Genomic DNA, 18147 nt, shown 5'->3' with positions numbered 1-18147 from the left:
CGCTGTTCACATCAAAGCGCAATCATGCCCTCTCTACACAGTACATCTAAGAAAAAGAGTTAGTTCATTTTCTTTCGATGCCTCGTCGCCAACCTTTACCAGTACTATTCCAATAACAAAGCATTGGTTCGAGCCAGCAAACAAAAAAAGACCACATCTTTTTCGTAGTAATTTAGTCTGTATTCTAATGCATCATCTTTGCTGGAGGTGGGGTTTGGTAAATAGGCATCAAGCTAATAACTACAACAGCAATTTCCATGCTACTCATATCATGAGTAATAATCCCTGAATTCCTCTCTCAGAGATCAACTTCACAAAACACTAGGAATCCAAATTGCTGTTCATAAATACGTGTAAGTAACCATTATTGAAAAGACGAATGATCCCTAATGGGGGAGAGAAAATAACAAAATGGAGGAATATAAGCTATGTAATGGTATTCATGCAATTGCCATTAAACTCTGAGGCTGACTGTTTGAAAGAATTAGGAAAAGGAAATTAAATTGAAAGTAAGACAAAACCGGGAGGCTGCTGGTGAAAGCACCGTTAGCTCTGGCAGTTTCAGTCAGCCTCAGTGTTGAACCTCGCTCTCCCACCTGGAATGACTGATACTGTTTTCAAAACTCGGAGAACTCTGAATGTTCTCAACGCTGAGACATTGCCCAGTCCACAAACTCTGTCACATATCTGTAGCGAGGGATTCCACATACAACACAATGACAGCACACACAAAATTAAACAGAGGTGATGTAGAGTGTCAACTATTTTACACAGTTACTTCTTACCTGGACTTACAGAAATTTTCAAAGCTCTCAATACTCTGAAAGTTCGAAGAGCTGCAAGATTGCCTAGGTTTACAAATTCTGTTATATACCTGTAGGATTAAATCACAGTTATTCAGAACTGAGGTAGAGCTATACTACTTACCTGGACCTGAATCCAGAAATCCTTTTTTTTTTTTTCCAAAGGAGTAAGTTTTGAAAGACTTGCATTCATATTTTCCTGTTCTCAATTAAGGTTTCCCTAAGAAATTCACCCTTAAGATTTTCCATGAACTGCAAAAATTTAAAATGAAACCTATAGACCTGCTTTTGTTTTTAAAATCCTATTTTAAATTGTTTCTTCAGTGGTATCTTCTGTACTGTGGAATAGTCCACTAATTCTGCTATGTGCTACATTAGTGTAAAATATTCAAGTGGAAAAACTTGAAACACAATTCAGCCACCTTATTTCATATAAACTAATATAAGCCAAATAAACGATTACAGATTTAAAAAAAAAAAATCTGTTATTTTACTTAAAAAAAAATAATACTTACGCAAAGGAAATGACAACAAAATCAAGCCAGTTCCAGGGTCACGAAGGCAAGTAAAATCATTTATACAGAAGCCTCTTGCAAGGACTTTTACTAGAAATTCAAAAGTATAAATCCCAGTGAAAGTGTACCTGTGAGAAAACATCCAAGGAAAAGTTAAAGATTGTGTGTTGTTCAGTGATACATCATGAGCACAGAGGAAACAACTCAACTCCAGTAATTAGTACATGCACTGAACAGGAGTTATAAACTGACATGAACTATAACTGTTTCCCCACCATTCTTCTGTGAAATAATAGGATTATACTTTTTTATTTTGTCTGAAAATATTTCTGCAGTTTTAGCACATAAGATTCTTTAATTTTAGCACTAATAATAACAATCATAAACAACATGAAAAATTTGTTTTGTTCAAATAACATTTGAGCATGATTGCCACATCAAAAATAAAGTCCATGGTAAGTGAAACCTAGTATTTACTGAAGGTACTTCATGGCTGACCAGGTAGATTTAAGAATGATAAACAATAATCCTCAGCAGAGGTATTTTCTTTAAAGAGTGAGTGCATCCATAATTAGATTTTGCTGCATTAAGGTGTTTTAGGTGGGCTGTCAAAAGTATCTTCCACACTGACAAACAGTAGTTTTGGGTTAAATGATCATTTTCTTTTTTCTTTTTTACTGATAAAAAACAGCTGAAGAGGGAGAATGTATGAAAGCATTGCTTGTACGGACATTCTGAGGAAAAGTATTTATCAGCATTTTATTCAGAAAAAGGTTAACAGTGTCACAGCTTTTTTCCTTCACAGAGCTTGCAGGACTGTGCTGCTTTGGGTTGCAGCTAGCATCAAACTCCGAACAGGAAAAAGAACAACACTGGTATTACACAAGTAAGTAAAACTGCATGGTTTAGCTCTTAATCTGCTTTTCAGTCTTAAAGCACTTTAAAAATTATTAGACTATTCAAATACTTACTCTACATTCTTTGCCCATTCTGGAAGATTCCTCCATGTCATAACCACACAATTTGCCAAATAGTGAGCATAATGACCTTGTTGAACAATGTTGACCATAGTTAAGGAAAATACCCGTTCTAAAAGTCAAATTTGCATAACACAAAATACAAGGAAGTGACCAGGATTTAAAATACTGACAACACATACTATACGAATCAGTTTACTATCCCTAGCATTAAATACTGCAAAATATTTCACAAGAATGATGGTTATACACCTATCACAGAATCACTTAGGTTGGGAAAGACTGCTGAGGTCAGCAAGTCCAACTTCTGACTCTTCATTTGTCAACTAGACCATGGCACTATGTGCCACATCCAGTCACTTCCCGAGGTAGAGGAATATTGACTGATAGAGGGATAGTGACTCTACCACTTCCCTGGGCAGTCCATTCCAATGCTCAACAATCTTTTTTGTGAAGAAAGTCCTCGTGATGTCCAACCTGAACTCCCTGTGGTGCAGCTTGAGGCCATTTCCTCTTGTCCTGTTGCTGATTACCTGAGATAACAGCCTGCCCCAACCCCAGCCACGCTCTCCTTCCAGGGAGTTGTAGAGAGCAATAACGTCCCTCTGAGCCTCCTCTTCTCCAGGCTAAACACCCTCAACTCCCTCAAGCTGCTCCTCATAGAAATCATGTTCTGGACTCTTCACCAACTTTGCCACCCCTCTCTGGACACACTCCAGCACCTCAATGTCCTTCCTGAACTGAAGGACCCAGAACTTGAGCTGTGACCTCACCAGTGCCGAGTACAGGGGACAGTCATCATCCTGGCCCTGTTAGCCACATTATTCCTGATACAGGCCAGGATGTCTCTGGCCTTCTTGGCCACCTGGGCACACACTGCCTCATGTTCAGCTGCTGTTCCCCAGCACCCCCAGGTCTTTTCCCATTGGGCCACTTTCCAGCTGCTCTGCCCCCAGCCTGTAGCACTGCATGGGGCTCTTGTGGCCAGTGAGAAGGACCCAGCAGTTGGTCATGTTGAACCTCATGCTCTTGGTCTGGCCCATCAATCCAGCCTGTCCAGGTCCCTCTGCAGGGCTCTCCTACCCTCCAGCAGATCAACGCTCCCACACAACTTGGCAATATCCCCAAACTTACCAAGAGTACACTCACTCCCTTCATTCAGATCATCCATAAGGACTTTAGACAAGGTTGGGTTCAATTCTGCACCTTAGGGAACTCCACTAACGACTTATCTTCTTCTGAAATTAATCAGCAGGTTAACTGACTAATCTTAGCTCAGATTGATTTTGAAAGAATTAAAGGAAGAAAACATTCAAGCACTAAATCAAAATTCCTAGTGTTAACATTAGTAATATAAATCATTAACAATTTTTAACAAACCAGTTGAAAAGGATATGAATGAACCAAAATCTTAATAGCTAGTCTTCTAGTGATATTGAAAGGAGATAGAAGGTACAAGGCAGGTGTGGCACTGAACCTGTAGATTGTCTTTGCTTTATCCAGTACTATAAATGTCTTTAAAAAATAAAAACAGCAGGGGGGTAGTGGGATTAGAAATTAAGGATACATTTTAATAACCTTGTAATAATAGAGGCTGCCTACACACATCTCAGTAGGCAAATTTATTTTCAGTAGAACTATGGAAGGAAGCAAGAGATTCTAAATTTTCACACGAGCAATGAAAATACTACACCATACTTTTTTTGTCTCTGTGCTCTTAAAATCTGCACTTCAGGTTTCATTTTCTAGGATTAAGTAATTACATAAAACTGTAACTAAAAATGTGACCTTTTTAAATTTAAGTTTAATGCAGCTCCTTTACTTGCATTTCAGAACAAAGTTGGCAATGCAAAACAAAGCACCTAAGTAACCATTTTTGGGACCTCACAAGGAACTATTTAACCATTTCAGCATGTTAAAACTGCTTTTGGGATGAGACATTCTTGACTTTTAAAATCCTCACCCTTACTGCCTTGTTTGTGCGGCTGGCATTAGTACCATCAATGTAACCATTTTTGATTTTGAATAGAAGATGCAATGAAAATATCATCTAATAAAATCTTAATTCAATACATATTTAATGATTATTCTCCCAAAATCTAATATCCAGAAATAAGCAGGTTATAGCACTGAATAATTCTGTTTTCCAGTGACATTTTATCATAAAACAAATGGGTGATTTGTCAATAGTGTTCGTGAAGTCAAGAGAACAAAAACTAAAACAACTAACTAATCTACGTTTGATTATTAGTTTTCAACATATACTAGAAAAAACACTGGTTTAATTAGGCTGCTTATTTCAGAAACAATACAAGTCTTTGGTTAAATTCTTATCTTGCAAGATACTATTTCTTGATCATCGAGTACCTAATTTCAAGAACTCATTCTATGCTTTTAGTTCAACAAGCATTTTATTGATTACACAATAAATAATTACTTGCTGCTTATTTTGTACTGCCTTTTAATGTAAACTCAGTTCCATTTTCTTGATATAATTTAACTTCACACGCCTATATAAAAGTAACTTTTCTTCATCTGTACTTGCCAAAGTAAACACCTTGCTCTTTCTTCTTTTTTTTAATATCTATAAATGAAACTGAATCAGTATATATCAATTTAGATTTTGTGTTCAGGTCCATACGGGGCCATAACACAGACCCAATACACCAAAACCCAAAGACTGGGTTTAGTCCTTGCACCTTTTTTTTTTTTTTTTTAATTTTGTAAGTATGTTTTATGGTATTTTAGGAATGTTTGACAGTGATGGTTCTGTCATATGACTGAATGAGCACTTTGTCTAAAGCCTTGTGTAATGAACTAGATCTCAAGTATGATGTTTTTCAAAAAAAACCTGGAGATAGCCAGAGATGAGAAGTTTGCAAAGGGTTCAGCATTAGATCTGAAGAGACTACAGATTAATACAAAAATATTTAATACATTTATTACAAAATTACCATAACATTAGACATTTAATACAAAAATACCGTAACATTAGACATTAAAAGAAAAGCGCAAATTTTTTTTAAAAAAAGGCAACTGAAGCAAGAGTTAGTTGTCTTTACTAGTGAAATCAAAATAATAAACATATAGCACCTACTGCATAATGCTTTCAAACAGTTCTTCTGACCAACTCCCCAGCAGAACATGTATCAGGTTATAGTTAAACAGGAGTGCTCTAATTATAGTCTTAATACAAAACACTTACTTTTTATTGATGTAGTATGGGTCCAGGTCCTCCAGGGGTTCAGACACCATTCCTGGAGGAATATCACCATAAATAATGGCAGTGTCTTTCCTGCCTCTAAGTCATTAGTGGCTCTAGGTGATCTTCTTCATGACCAGCATCATCTGTAGGCTCATCTTGGTCACAAGGAAATTTCTCATCAGCAATACGTTTTTCAATAGCTGCAAGAGATTCCTCAGTGAAATAGAAGAAGCTGTCAGGTCCTGTGGTACCAGCATTGCCCGCGCCATCTTTTCATTCTGCAAATTTAAATGTTTTTTGGCTCTTGTGCAAGAAGATCCTAGGAGGGCATGTAGGAAAAAGAAAGAAGAAACAGAAGGTCACACCACCAACAAAATCCCCAAATGAAAGCTTTTGGCATAGTCAGCATCTGCCTCTTTTCCTCTTTATAAAGTCCTGTAGCAAGAAGTATTTCAATTAACAATCAGATATTTAATAGAAAATTAGCTACTCATGGCAAAGAGATAGAAATTAACAAGTAAGAAAAAAATAATGAAAGAAAAAGAGAAATAAAAATTTCCTACAGTTTCTCAACTCAGCTTAATACCTCACAACAAAAAAAAGGAAAACATTCTCACTTTCCCTAGCCTAACATTAGGTTACTTTATCGTGAAAAAGTAAAACATGTTTTAGCAGAGCTAAGTACCACCGTCAATGGTCACAACCTCTAAATACAGATTTATACATTTTTGGCACACCACCTTAAAACCCCTTGCATTTAAATTCTAAAAGTAGAAAGAAAAAACATGCTATTTTTATTACTCTCAATTTCTGACAGCAACATTACTCCATCTGCTGGCTTATACTATGATTGCCAAACTATTAGGTATTGCACAAGAACATCGTATTTTTAAGCCATATTCACAGGCACAGGGCAACTGGCCTGAAGTTTAGTCTTTCTGATTCGTACTACTTGATTTTCATCTGTAGCTTTGATGGTGCTATCTTTCTAATTAAGGAAGTTATGATGGTGAAGTGTTTTAGATTTATACAAAAGCACAGCATAACCAACATTTCAGTACTGTCTTTGAGACAAGGGTATTTTCAAAATACTTAAAAATAATAAATTAATTAAATTACAACCATTAATTGATTCTTTCTTTCTAGGTGATATTTTCCAAAGTGAGCATACAGTTAACACCTAAGGGTGCAGTATCTTCAGAATAAACCAATATTTTTGAACAGACACAAAATGGAATCCAGTCCCATTTGTTGACAGTCATTAATGTGTTTAGCCTTTATCAACACTACATTATGGCGAGTTGACCTTGGCTGGCTGCTCTCCCACTCATACTCCACAAAAGGAACTGCACAGGGGAGAATGAAGTGAAAAAGCCCAGGTATCAAAGACAAGCAGATAATTTACAGATTACTGTCATGGACAAAACAGACTCACTTAGGGAAAAATAACTTATGACAAATTAAAACAGAAATGGAAGGTAAAAAACATAAATCCTAAAAGAATACTCCCTTTGCCTCTTTGTTCCACTTCACTCACTCTTAACTCCCGCACCTCCTCCCTCCCCAAGAGGCATGGGGAAGGTGAGGTCAGACCACTGCAGTTCTTTGCCACTCCTTCCTCTGGTTTTTCCCGTGCTCCAGCGTGCGTCCCTCACACAGGCTGTGAAGCTTCAGAATAAGGTTGCTCCAGTGTGGGCTTTGCATGTGCCTCTCCCTCAAGAACATTCTCGTTCTCCAGCGCAGAGTCCCCCAGAGGCTGCAGGTTGGGTATTTGCTGTAGCACTCTCCTCCGTGGGCTGCAGGGAAATACCTGCTTCAACACGGCCTGTCCCAAGGCTGCCAGGGAACGTCTGCTCCAGCGCCTGCAGCCCTCCTGCTCCTGTTCCCCTGGCCCTGGAGCCGGAGCTGTTTCTCGCACACTCTCACCGAGTGCTGCTCACCCTGACCTGTGGGGGTTTGCTCTTTCCCAGGCGTGTTTTCCCTGAGGCACTGCCATCCTGGCCGGGCTGCGCCAGGCTGCCCCGGGCTCTCCACACGGAGCCTGTGCAGCAGCCCCCGCCCTGAAACAGCCCCCGCTGCTCAGAGTGACCACAGCCCCACCGTCAGCAGCAAAACACTTAAAGCGCGTTTGGGTGATGGCAAATGCTATAGGCTCCCGCCACCACAAAAGCCACAGAGTGAGCCAGTTCCCCTGACCCCAGTGTGTGCACTGAGGATGCACCGGGAAGGAAAAATACTGATGGCAGACATTTTCATGAAGTGCAACAGCTGCAAAGTTAAATAATCCACGACACAGTGAATCCCAGATAGCTGCCATTACGTCAACTTAATGTTAGCTGAGGAAATTTTCTATTTTTAAACAATTTACAGGAACTAAACAATTTTAGTTTTTAGAATTTTAACAATTTAGCAGGAACTAAATTGCCATGGACAAACAATCCATCATTCAAGCCATCTCTTTTCAAAATTAGTCAGTTGAGGTTATGGGCAGGCTTCAAATCCCTGCTTTTTCAGCTGAGCCACAACAGGCTCCAAGCCTTTGTCACATACCACAAGAGACTCAAAAACAGGGAGCCCTTTAGGCTGACTAGTGAAGAGGTGAGAAATTTCCTAATAAATAATTAAAGAAATCAGACATTCTTCATGTCAGCTCTTAAGCACTTTAAGAAACACAGACAGGTTTTTTCTCTGGAAAAGAAAGCCTGAGAATGCTTTAATAAAGAGCCTTTCCTTATTATTTAAAAATGCCTAATCTCATCTGTTCCATCTTAAAGTGATTCACTATTTTCAAATGCAAGATTTGATTGTTGTTTAGTCTTTTGGGGCAAACCCTTAGCACCAGTGAACCTGAAGATCTGCCCAATCATACCTGGACTGAGAACCAGTTGTGTCACAAAAGGTGCTTTTTCTTCAGAAGCAGAATTGCACCCATGGCTCTAAAACCCAGGAAGCCTTCAGCAGCAAAAAAGGGAGAGAAATCTGTCTTCCAAAGAACACCAGGATCTTTTTCCATAAGCTTCATTTTTACCTAAGACCTAAGGTAATGGAAGTATTATTTGCTATCTTTAGGTCATTTATTTAGTTTAAAACTCTGAATTTGGTTTTTTTTTAAAAATGGAGGGGTAGGCTTCATTTGCAAGCTGAAAATTCACAAGAGTTTCCTTAGTGCAAGCATCTGAATCTATCTATCTATTTTTTTTTTAAGTCAAGGGAAATTCTTACTAGTAGGGGCTTTTTCCTACACCAAGGTCTGTAACATATAGGAATTACTTTTTATATACCAGCACTACATGTATTGTAACAGATTCTGAGGCTAGCACTTGTAATACAATTTGTATTTCATGATTGATAGAAACAATTAATGCCATTATAAATTGTCCATACACTCAGTTATTATCTAAAATGGTTAGATGGTTGCACAAAGTCCTTTAGAGTCTGAAGAGACAAGAAAGCAAGATCTACAGCTATTAGACCAACTTCTACCTTATAAGCAAATAAAACAGCAGCTGTACATACGGTGCTGCCTTGTCACAGGAATGTTGCTCTTTACAGACTGAATAAAATACAAACTTTTTAGCACATCTACACACCACTGACCAGTCCTATGACCGTATATACCTATGAACAAGCAGGACAGTGGCAGTCTAAGAAATAGCTAGGAAACGTTGTGTTTCAACGATTATCTTCAGAAACAAGCATGTCAACAACAAAAACCAATCAAACAAACAAACAGGGGGAAAAAAAGTGAGATACTGGATGAGAATGCAAATATTTACCATAACATTCAGCTAGTCTTGTAGAGGACGTACTCATTACTTGGATAAAGACACTACAAAACTTTAAAAATAGTTTTCTGGTCATCGTTAGGCATATAGACTTGGAAAGTGATGAATGCGATGTCCACAGAAAGTACTTTTTATCAAAGGTGCTTGAAAATGTCACTAACTGTGATGTCTGTCTATGTATTTTGGCTAAATTTACTCTTCAGAAGTCTATAATGCTTAAAACTAAAAGTTCATGACTGTCCATTTTACCAAATGCCACTATGGCCTTATGACAGTTTTTCTAAATTATTGCAGTTGTTATCAGAATGAAAACCAATCTTTCTGCTGGCATGTTCATATTCCACTGGTTTATTCAGCAAGGTTTAAGTGGCACCTTTAGGGCTGAGATGAACTCCAGCATTTCTCTCTGGAGACACCACAGCCAATGACTGCAGCACAATTCTCAGTGTTAACACAAGACAAAAAAAAAAAGTTATTTTCCACTACATGACAAATCTCTTCAGTGAATGTCTTACGCTAGCAGCCTAATCACAGCTCATGCTTGGAAAAAACCCCCACACCTATTAAACATTTCTTGAGTTACAGTTCAGTGACTGTTTGTTTCCTTCTCATGACTTTTTTAAAGTACTGCAAATATATAAATGATGTAACACTGTGGAACAAAGTGATGCTGCTTATACTGTTAGCTCATGGAAATCACTTTACCCAAGAAAGAAATGGAATAACAATACGAAAAAAAACCAAAAACAAAAAAAAAAGGATGGATTGGTTTAATGACTTAAATGTGTCTCTTTTCTGCAATTTTGACGGTGCTTGTATTACAAACTAAGAGGTAATAACAATCAAACCAGAAGATAATACTTAATATGAATCCTGAAGAAACTGTTTCCCTTCCATCCAAAAAATCCCACTACAGTCCTTCTGAAAGCCCAACATTAAAAAATCAACCATCAGTAAATAACAAAACCCAACATATAAATCCCCATTTTCTCAGCTTACTGTTAAGAAAGAGGATTCTAATATTTCATGGCTACACTGTGCATGTAAGCCTGATTGGAGACTGTCTATCAAGCAGGACAGAAAATTCAAATTACAAATGGAAGATTACAGAAAACTGCTGTATACAGCAGACTCTTTAGCAGCACAATACTAGGAAAAAACTCCTGGGGAGAAATGAGACAGTTAACAACCTGATACTAATGTTAACATAAATATATTCTTATGGAGTATGGTTGAGTGAGCAAGACTAATTTTTAAAGGATCTTTTAGAAAATATTTTTAATACACATACGAAGAAAAGCATCAGGGTAATTTATATTAACTGTGAAGCTTTAAGCTTGAGTCCACAGGACTATGGAAAAAAGCACAAATATATCTTTTTTATTGTTTTCATATATATAAAAATAAACATATATGTATTTGTTTCTATATTTCTTATATTATTTGCAAAAACAATGGTCAAGCATAAACCCAAACCAGTCGGCAACAAACCCACAATACTGATAAAATGTGTTTCCCTAACATATTTTTTGTCTTAACATTTTTCAGACATAGAATAACACATCTGCTCTTCCTACTATATATTCTACATAATGTTGAATTAATAATTCAACATAATTATGAATTTTTACGGTATTGTTTCCAATGTTCTCTCTGCTATGGTATATTGCATAGTGTTATTTGAGTAACTTTAATAAAGCTTTCGGTGTACTAAAGAAGCCATACTTCTGAAATTACTATGTCTCATAAAAACCTAAGTCTCACATGTATGACATTTCATTAAAAATAGAAGCTACCATCATGACAGTCAGGTGAAGATGTTCAGTGAAATTCATTTAGGCAAGTGATCAAATCTGACAAGTCATAAACAAATTTAAAAGTATTTTCTTTGCTATGCTCTTTTTTGTGCATTTCTGTATATAAAAAAGGTGGTTTTTACCACTAATATTTAATTCCACTACATAAATTAAGACTTACTCCATTAACAAGTACATTTTCATTGAGCAGTGATGTAGCCTTTGTTTTCTACAGAAAATAAGCTGGGTTCATTACTGCTTTGTGAACTCCACAATTCTGTGACTGTCTGCAAAACAAGCAGGATGCTATGACAAATCCAGAAAATTCTTTGGACAGTGGTTTAATCTAGAAAGTATCTGCTACTAAACATCAATAAGAACTAAAAGGTTTCTGAATTATTTATTGCTTTGAGACTGAGTAGATTAGACTCATGCTACATTTCACCCCTGATACTTCTCAACAACAGATTATGCCAATGCAATAACACTAAGTGGGACAGCTGATTCTTAAAGAAAATATTTTACCATCTCATTCTTCTGTCTGTAAGTAATTTCATTCTCTATAGCTTTTCCATGAAAAAAATTCTTAATACCAAAATAAATGGTATGCTTATGCTTAATGCTTATGGAAGACAAAATGCATTTCTGTTCAGTTTAATGGATTCTACTCCTTATATGAAATGTATCAGTTCTGAAGGTATTCTAAAGCAGCTATTTTTAATCCAATAGCCTCTGATTTCAATTTATGAGCTTACGGTAATACATAGAAGACATCAAGAATATTAACACTGCAGGAATGAAAAATGTTTAAAAGATAGAGGATGCTAGAGCTGATCTTAAAAAAAGAAGAATTCTCTAATACAAACCCATTTTTAGAATCTTCAACCACTTAGAGGCAGATCAGTTTGGCTTTCCTTTATGTCAGAAAATGCATTCATTGGGTGCAGGTCTAGGAAATTCAGTCCTCACAAACAAGCAATTCAATCCCCATGTATCAGGCCACCAACTTGGAACAGAGCCAACACACAGGAAAATAAACCAAAAACAACCAACCTTTAAGAGTTTTTTACTACTGGCAAGGCATGGAAGAATTGTGAAAAACATGACACATCACCAGAAATATGATATACACATATTTTTATTCTAGCAAGGATGATATTTGTTATTTGCATGACTACTTGGACATTTTTCCAGACCAGAGAAACATAGCTCAAAATATCAAGACCCTGCTTCTAGTTAGGTCCAAATAAGTCATGCAGCCAACTCTCTGCATAACAAGCCTAATTTAAAGCCTCAGCCTGTTAACTTCTCTTACAATCTAAAGGCAAGTTTATATCAGATTTGCTCATGCACTAAGACTGTTTTTCACTTCAATAACCCATCAGTGCTTCTTACTTTATGTATTTATAGTAAAAATTCTCTCAGAATTTTCATCTGGTGACATGAGTTCGGTGAATCTTTTCTGTGAGTCACATAAATGATACCAGTCACTGAAACTTAGTTTCACATTTTTTGTGTTTATGTTATATTGTGGGGCAGATTTGGTTTTGTAAATCCTGGTGTTCAGTCCCACAAGGTTTCATTATCCACGTGTTGGTTTTTTTCCTCCTCATTTCCCCAGATTCCCTCTTCAACTTTCTGCTGTTATTTATGATGTGTCATTTAACAAATTTAATACAAAACAAGACTTTCTAAAGTTTCCATCACAAAGCCCTGATAATACATGCTTGGTGACCTTTACTCCAAAACACTTTTTTATGACAACAAAGATGACTTTTTTTGTAGCTAGGTGCTAGAATTTTCTCAGGGAATCCATTGCTGAACCATTAAAACATATCTCCTGAAAGTTCATTTACTCCCCAGAGTGACTGCCTCAGTAGCAAATCAGAACTGCTGCACAACTTGTTCAGACCTCATAAGTTTGTATTAATGAATTATTAATACAGTACTAAATAAATTAAACGCAATTATGTTACAAAGTACCCAAACATTGTGCACAGCAAAGAAACCACATCATCCATGTACATGGGATTTTTCATCACTTTTACTCTTACAAGTGTCATCTATCGAGCCACTTTTATCAGAAGGTTCTATGTAAACCACTCAAAGCTTGTACATGATACCACCTCCAAATTATTTATTCTAATAAATAGCAGGTGAACCACTTGTTATAATTTTTTTTAGACTAGACTGTAAAATGGTTGAGTTTGGTTATCATTCTGATAACTTCACTGTAAAATTTATTTAAGATTAAATGTATCATGGATGCCTTACCTCTATCAGATTAAAGTAATCAACACTGTGATTACAGAAACAGTTTTCATTAATGCAGTATTATTCTGATTTATGACCAATTCCATGAAAGTTAGAAAAAAACATCCTGTTTGATTTTTCCACACAAGGAATGTGTATGTCGTGTCTGAAGTAGAAATGCATCGTTTGTATCAACTGCAGCTAAATGGAAAAAAAGAAAGCAAAATTAAAAAAAAAAAATGCAAATATCAGAGGAAAACATAGCTTGGTAGGCACCTTTTCAAGGTAGATAGTTGAAAATCCAGCTTAAAAGGATGCTAAGGTTACCTTACATAATCTACAATAAGTACAAGTATGTTCAAGGGATGTGTTTGAGGTTGCTACCCCACACTCTTGCACTGGGTTTTCCAACCCACTCCTCATTGAGGAGCCCAGGGCTTTTACACCAGCTATCAGCCCTCAGCACCAGCGGCAGGCTCCAACATTCCAGCTCACAGCTGGAGCTCTGGAATAACTGCTGCAGGTTATTTTATTGCTTGCCTGTTATCAAAATTTCATTCTCCTTTCTGTGTTCAGCTTCAGTACTGGGCCACCACTAACACAAGTCACCACTGCAAAGCAACAGTGATGAACGATGTAAAAGCAGTACACCTCCAAAAAAATGCAGCTGAAAGTTTCCCTTCATACAACAAAGGTGAATAAGGAACTTCAATTGAAGGAGCTTTTTAAGCTTCCACAAATCAAAGTTTAATAAGCTGAAGATTTTTTATATTAGAAAAGTCCTATTGAATAAAAATAAACTAAAAAGACAAAAAATTAGTACATAAAGAACAGAAACCTATGTTTCACTAGATTTGAAACAGTAAAAAATGTTCTTGAATCTGTAAAATGTACACTGTCTGCTTTTTTATTTACCAGAAGGCTCCAAAAATCATCATTTAGAGCACAGCAGAAAAGAACATACCTACCTAAAATAGAAAATAATTTTTCTATTAACTGAAAACTGCTAAAATTATGAAGCAGTCTTTATTTGCTGTTATGGGTAACATTAGTATTATGACCTAATAAACATGATGGAATTTTATTAGATATTTCTAACAACTATTTTAAAACTTAGCCATTTCATTGCACCTTGATTTTCCATGAAGAAAATGAAGACATCTTTAAAATGGTCAGAGAGCATGACTGAACAGACATATAATTTGGAAGACCTTAGAAAGTCAGTGTGCTTTGTTAGTGCTTTGTCATTAACCTTTTAGCTTGCAAACACCACTTATGTCAGGTCTTCTCCCTCAAATTTTTGAAAATATTTTTTTCCTTTTGGCAAATAAGAGAACATAGGAAAAAAGAAAGAGAGGGGCCAGGGGAAGGAAGAAAGCAACTCTCCCACCAAAGTAAACGCAGAGAATGTGAAAACTGCTGCAGAATGTAAAAGACATAAAGCAGGGAGTACAGCCATTTCCATTCTTCTTTCTGCCAGACAGGCTCCCTATATCTCATTTAATGGTCTCATTAGTGTAATCCGAGTCTACTTTCTGTGCTGGTCTAATTTCCTAGAAAGACTCAGCTACTGTTGTGCAAATGGATGCAGGCTTGGATGTCTGGTAAAACCTGGCTCAATTTATAGCAATATGGGGACAAAATTCCCACATCCATTCTACAGCTTCCTGCAAACACACTCAAAGTGGAAAATGGCATCAGCATAAATCAACACAGAGATGTATGGCAGGATGTTCTTGAAAAGGTTCACCTGTTAGGTTCAAAAAGGATTTTGCTCCTTCCAGTATATTACTGAATTTTGGTATGTATCAGAAAAAAATTGTTTACTAATGACATCCATTTAAAAAGCCACAGAAGCAGAATAAGCCTGTAAAACTGAAATGAGAGTTCAATACCAATTATTCAGTTCAGTTCAGTACAGCCTAAAACACAATGCTGTGTTTGTACAAGAGACTTTCAGGCTGTCAGCCTCACTGACAAAGTTCACTGTCTGCTTCCCAATGAACATGTGAGCATGAGAAAGAGAGAATATCCTAGAACACCTGACACCATGATAGCATTTAGAACTGCATTTGTTCACTTTTGGTTGGTTGTTTTTTTTTCTTTTAGTGGAGCTTCAATTATTCAGAAGTGAAGGGGTTTTTTGTACATATTGCCATGTGCTCTGGGATGACCCTGCTTAAACAGGGAGGTGGGACCAGTTGACCCACTGTGGCCCCTTCCAACCTGACTCATTCTGTGATTCTGTGATTGGGTGCAGTATAAACAGTGGCCTTAGCAAAACACCAAAATATCTCATTCCTGTGGAGATAACTTTTAAATGGAAGTCCTTTGTCACAGAATGAAGCTTCTCTTACATGTCTGCTTCGGTCCTTACCTCCTGTGATTGGTGTTCCATAGTATGTTACAAGTTTGTACCTTGTTGATTGTCATCTGCATATTCTGTCCTAAGTAATTCAAATTATATGTCACATTAATATTAAAATTTCACTTACATTATTAAAAATTCACTTAATATTAAAAATTCACTTGCTGTGCATTGTTGTGAATTTACAAAACCCACAGTTTTTATAAATATGAAAACTAATGTAAGATCGTGTCTTCTCTTTGACACACTAGCTATGGAATAGCCACTGGAATACCCATCAAGGAAAAGTGCCAGGAGGGTATAGACAAATCAAAATGTTTTGGAGGTTCAAAGAACTCCTCGAGCTGAAGCAGAAAATATATATACAAAACATGTACATCTTAACAGCAATGTAGGAACTTGCAGAATATGGTAAAATTACAAACAGCACAGCACTTAGAGTGGACATAACAGAATTAGGGGAAGCATTGATAGCCTTTTTCCTCATGCCAAGTTCATCACAAAAAACCCCAAACAGACCAGGCACACTCATCATCATCTTTAAGCCAACTGTTAACAAAACTAAATCTACATCTCTGTCAGTGACTGAAGTAAAGAGGTAGAGAGCACTTCCTTTGGTTTTTCTCCATGTTCTAACAATCAGAACTAGTTTAATACAGAATTGCTTCCTATCACAAGTGAAAGACAAATGGAAAAGAGACTGTGAAAGAAACTTGGAAAACAGGTTACCTGAATTTCAAATGCTAGAAAGTGTCAAGGTGAAACTAGTTTGATAACCACAGGCCTCTTTTACAAATAAATAATCCCTGGATTTACTACACTGTCTGTTTTGCTCAGTTTTATTCAGGGGTGTAATTATTTAAAATAAAAATTCTTAGGAGCACTGAGTCTTGCTATAAACAGTAGTAATTCTCTTAGTCTTTATCAGTCCTTTTCAGACATTCATGTGATCACAAGCCAGAACAAAAGAATTTCAAGGCAAATTTGGCAGTAGTTTTCTCTGGGGCTTGAATCCAAAAGTCTTAACATTTTCTGAAGTATTTGTCATCCTTCATTCCTTTTTATTCTTGGCTTTATATTGTGAGACAGGTCTGCATTCAAATGTATCTGACATTGCATCCAGTTGGCAAGAACATAACAGGAGACTTTCTCATATAAAACCCTCACCACTGGAGACTAAAGGACAGCTGGAAATACATCTCGTGTTCTCATTTATTTTCCATATTTACTTGCTTTTGAAAATTACTCCTGTTCTAGACTGTGGAAACAAAAATTATGGACAAGAAGAGTGAACTGGATTAGATTAAGCTATTATAAAATCAAACTCCCAAGTTATTGCTACTCTTGTGCCTGCAGAGGAAATGATGAACAAATTAACAGATACAACAGTATCCTCTAAAAGAAAACAAATCCTGCTGAATGAAAAAGGAAAGACAATGCCGAAATATTAATCTACTATTAATCTAATTTCATAATTTTTTTTTCCCCCACTGAACATGTTTTACCCTCTGCATTTAAATTCAGAGTTTCAAAATCACGACTGCACTGGCTGATACCAATTGCCAGCTGAAAAATTAATAAGAAGTGGCAGTAAAACACTGTATCACATTGGATTATTGAAAAATACTGGAATGTTGACAATTATTAATGATGTATTACCATTAAAAATACTAGAATCTAGCCAGGGAAATACATTCTACAACCAATTTTACCTGATGGAAAATCCATTTTAAAGGATGTCACTGCTTGTACGATGAGAAGTAATGTTCAGCAATTACATATGAAAGATTCTTGAAGATCAGAAAGAAAAGAATAGACTTCTATGAGCTTTTTCATTATAATCTTTAGACAAAGATAAATGTAGTGTTCTGGTTCAATCACCTTTTTTGGTCATTGACAACATATAAAGAATTGGGAAAAAAATCTCTTTTTCACCTCAGGTTAGAATGCCAGATATCTGTATTTTCCAGAACAGTGCTTAAAAACACAATGTTTAAGAATAAGAAGACAAAGTTGGTAGTTTTGTTGACCTAGGTTTTGTAAATTGTGAAATATTCAAATTTCTTACAATCATTTTGTTAGCAGCAGGACTGAAAAAAAATCTGCCAAATTCACACTGCCTTATCAGGGCGTGCCACTTGGTAGTAGAAAAAGAACTGCACAGAAATGTGTCCACCAATAATGCTTATTCAGAAGCCACAGAATCATCTACTGGCTTGGAATCACCTGCCTTGAACTCAGTGATTCATAACCCTTCTGAACAAACTCACAGGGACCCTTGGTGTGGCTCAACACATCAGGCTGGACAGGGCTTTGAACTATCTTTCATCCTGATGAGGTGAAAGATCCCATCAGGGTGCCCCTGATGACAGGCCTGCCCCTGTCTCCAGTACAGAGAGTTAAATATCCTTTTGGCCACTAAAGGCCCCATTTCCCACACATGAA

The 18147-nt window shown here is 36.7% G+C and overlaps 1 pseudogene; it reads right to left on the bottom strand.

Annotated features, from left to right (window-relative positions):
- Nucleotides 1-5769, bottom strand: part of LOC136363540 (sodium channel protein type 2 subunit alpha-like) — a 45838-nt pseudogene extending 40069 nt beyond the window's left edge.
- Nucleotides 5770-18147: the final 12378 nt, after the last annotated feature.

Source organism: Sylvia atricapilla, chromosome 7, assembly GCF_009819655.1.
Source record: "Sylvia atricapilla isolate bSylAtr1 chromosome 7, bSylAtr1.pri, whole genome shotgun sequence".
NCBI classification, from domain to species: Eukaryota; Metazoa; Chordata; class Aves; order Passeriformes; family Sylviidae; genus Sylvia; species Sylvia atricapilla.
Note: the sequence above shows the minus strand (reverse complement) of the source record. Positions and strands in the feature narration are given on the sequence as shown.